Source organism: Molossus molossus, unplaced genomic scaffold (genome assembly GCF_014108415.1).
Source record: "Molossus molossus isolate mMolMol1 unplaced genomic scaffold, mMolMol1.p scaffold_m16_p_19, whole genome shotgun sequence".
Lineage (NCBI taxonomy): Eukaryota > Metazoa > Chordata > Mammalia > Chiroptera > Molossidae > Molossus > Molossus molossus.
In genome coordinates, this window is record NW_023425354.1 from 401,532 (window position 1) to 404,869 (window position 3,338).

The following is a 3,338-nucleotide window of genomic DNA, read 5'->3' on the forward strand; positions in this document are numbered from 1 at the left end:
AGTGACTAATTTTGTTGTACTCTGTACTCCTCAAGGGAAAACCAAAAAAAAGTTGTACGATACAAAACCAAGCCCCTAATTTCGAGAATCTGGTTGGGTTGCGGGCTCCAGGGATGGCCAGTGTACCCTGCCTGTCGGGGCTGCTGTGGCAGGGCCAGGCGGAAACCAATGCTGCAGGGCACCCTGCCACCCCTGTGGGTGATGGCTGGGAGCAGAGGCGAAGAGAGGAGATACTCATCATTGGTTTCCATGGTCTGTCTGCCCTGCTCTGCCCACTGTCGGGGCGGACCTGGACTCCACTCACCATGTGGTGTTGGGCTTCCCCATCTGTTTCACGCTCTCTCAGCTAACATTTCAGCCCCAACTTTAAGTAGGGGAGTAGGAGGCATACTTCACATCTGTATAATTATTACCAGTTTGTATTTTCCCCAGCACAGTCTCTCTGGTGTGTCCCAGTGTACACTGAGCTGGGAATAAATGTCCATAAAGGAAGCATGGGAATTTGATGTGCACAGGGCCTTGGGACTGGAGAGGGAGGCAGGGTGGGCTGACATGGCACACCCTGGCACTGCCTCGGTGTGCAGCCGCCTAGGGCACGGCCTTGTCTCTATGGAAGGACAAATGCCTCAGCCCCTTTGGGCCCCATGTAGACCCTCCCCTTACACCCAGGGACAAGACCATCATTGTGGTGAAATCAGGCAATGTTCCTTCTCCACTCTGGCCATTTTTATAGTTTGTTTTTAATGGGAGGGGTGGGAGAATTGCCTGATAAAATGTAGCTGTGCTGGGGTTTGAATATAATAAGGTTCTTGGAGAAGTGCTTGTGAAACTGTTTCAAGCTGTGGGCTGTGACGGACCCAGCCCAGGTGAGCTGCGGGGGTCCAAGGCCCCATGTCAGCCGCCTGCCCGGGAAGAGGGTGGGCTGGGAACTGCACAGGGGGGTGCGCACGTCTTTCATCTCCTGCCAGATCTTCAGGATCCTCAGCAGGATGAAGTGAGCTTCACTCTCCATAAAGGAAGCAGCTGCAGAGCAGCAACACGGGCCCCAGGAGCCACTGTGGGTTCGACCTGTGCAGGTTAGGGTGGCCATGCAGACCGTAGGCTCACCCCACCCGCAAGTGAAGCACCACTATGGCAGGGTGCAAACAGAATTGACCAGCTTAACCACTTTATTATCCTTACCCGAGGGTATTTTTCATTTATCTTCAGATAGAGTGGCTGTGGGAGAGAGGGAGAAACATCAGTGTGATAGACACATCAACTGGCCACCTCCCGCATGACCCTGACCAGAGTTGGGTACAAACCACAACCAAGCTTTGTGCCTTTGACCGGAATCGAACCCACGACTCTTTAGTCCACGGGCCGACACTCCAACCACTGAGCCAAAGCAGTTTGACCATTTAAAAAACACATGGCAGACTTCCTGTCAAGACGGCGGGTAGGTAAACGTGGTATCGGGTCCTCCCACGACCACATCAGAGTTACAACCAAACTGCAGAACAACCATCATTCAGAACCGCCTGACATCGAGCTGAATGGAAGTCCTATGACTACGGACTTAAAGAAGCAGCCACATTGAGACTGGTAGGAGGGGTGGAGGCAGACAGGCTGGTCCCACACCCACGTGTGGTGGGTAAAATCAGGAGGACACCTCGGCTGGGAAGGTCATCCCTGAGGACTGAGGGGTCCCCATCCCACACCAGGCGCCCTGCTCAGGGTTCCAGTGCCAGGAAGGGAATCCCCATAACTTCTGGCTGTAAAACAAGTGGGAACAGGCTCAGGGAGGCTGAGGAGGCTGGAGCCCAGGCAGCTCCTCTTAAAGGGCCCGAACACGGACTTAATGGGACTCTCTCCCTCTAAGCTTGGAGGGGAGGCATCTTGAGGGGCGTCAGAGACATACAGGGAAGAACTGAACTGTTTGGCATTGGAGCGAGGGCTGGAGAGGGGCTTTCTCCGGGACAAACGTGCTGTCAGAGGCCTTTGTTCCTTTGGTGAGCCCTTCCCTGGGGCAGCAGACAGCTGCCATATCTGGGACTCCAGCAACCTGGCTCATACTGGTTGCCCAGCTCTGGTGATTCCCTGAGGTCCCGCCCCACCTGACTTTCAGGCCCACCCAAGCTGTTGCCAGTTGCTTTACCATAGGATTGGCCTGTCTTGGATCCTGCTTCAGGTTTTCCTAAATTCTTTCAAACAAGCAGCATCTGGTCTCAGCTAGCCCCATACCTCTCGTTAAGTAATACACAGAAACAAACACAGGGAGGCAGCCAAAATGAGGAGACAAAGAAACAGGCCCCAAATGAAAGAACCGAAAACATCTCCAGGAAAAGAACTAAGCGGAATGGAGATAAGCAACCTAACAGATGCTGAGTTCAAAATACTGCTTATAAGGATGCTCAATGAACTTAGAACCTCAGCGAACTTAGTGAGGCCTCAAGAGCATGAAAAAGGACCAGTCAGAAATGAAGGAGGCACTAACTGAAATAAAGAATAATTTACACAGATTCAATAGTAGAGTAGGTAAAGCCAAGAAGCAAACCATCGATTTGGAATCTAAGGAAGCAAAACACACCCAATCAGAACAGCAAAAAGAAAAAAGAATCCAAAAAAAAATGAGGCTAGTGTAAGGAGCCTCTGGGACAACTTCAAGCGTGCCAACATTCACATCTCGGGGTTACCAGAAGGAGAAGAGCGAGAACAAGAAATTGAAAACCCATTTGAAACTATAGTGGCAGAAAACTTCCCTAACTTGGTGAAGGAAATAGACATACAAGTTCAGGAAACACAGAGAGTCCCAAACAAGATGCACTCCAAGAGGCCCACACCAAGACACATCATCATCAAAATGCAAAAGGTTTAAGACAAAGAGAGAATCTTAAAAGCAGCAAGAGAAAAGCAGTTACCTACAAGGGAGTTCCCATAAGGCTGTGAGCTGATTTCTCAAAAGAACCTTGTAAGCCAGAAGGGAGTGGCAAGAAATATTCAGAGTGATGAAAAGCAAGAACCTACAACCAAGATTACTCTGTCCTGCAAAGCTGTCATTTAAAATCGATATAGTTTCCCAGACAAGAAAAAGTTAAAGGAGTTCATCACCACCAAACTGTTATTATATAAAATGTTGAAGGGTCTTTTTGAAGAAAAAGATAAAATATATGAACAAACAAAATGGCAATGAATACATGGCTATCGACAATGGAATCTACAAACAAAATGAACAGGCAGAACAGAAACATTCTCATAGATACAGAGAACATTTTGTTGGTTGCCAGATGGGAGGGGGGTGGAGGAATGGGTGAAAAGGGTGAAGAGATTAAGAAGAACAGTTTTGCTCAGCGGTTGGA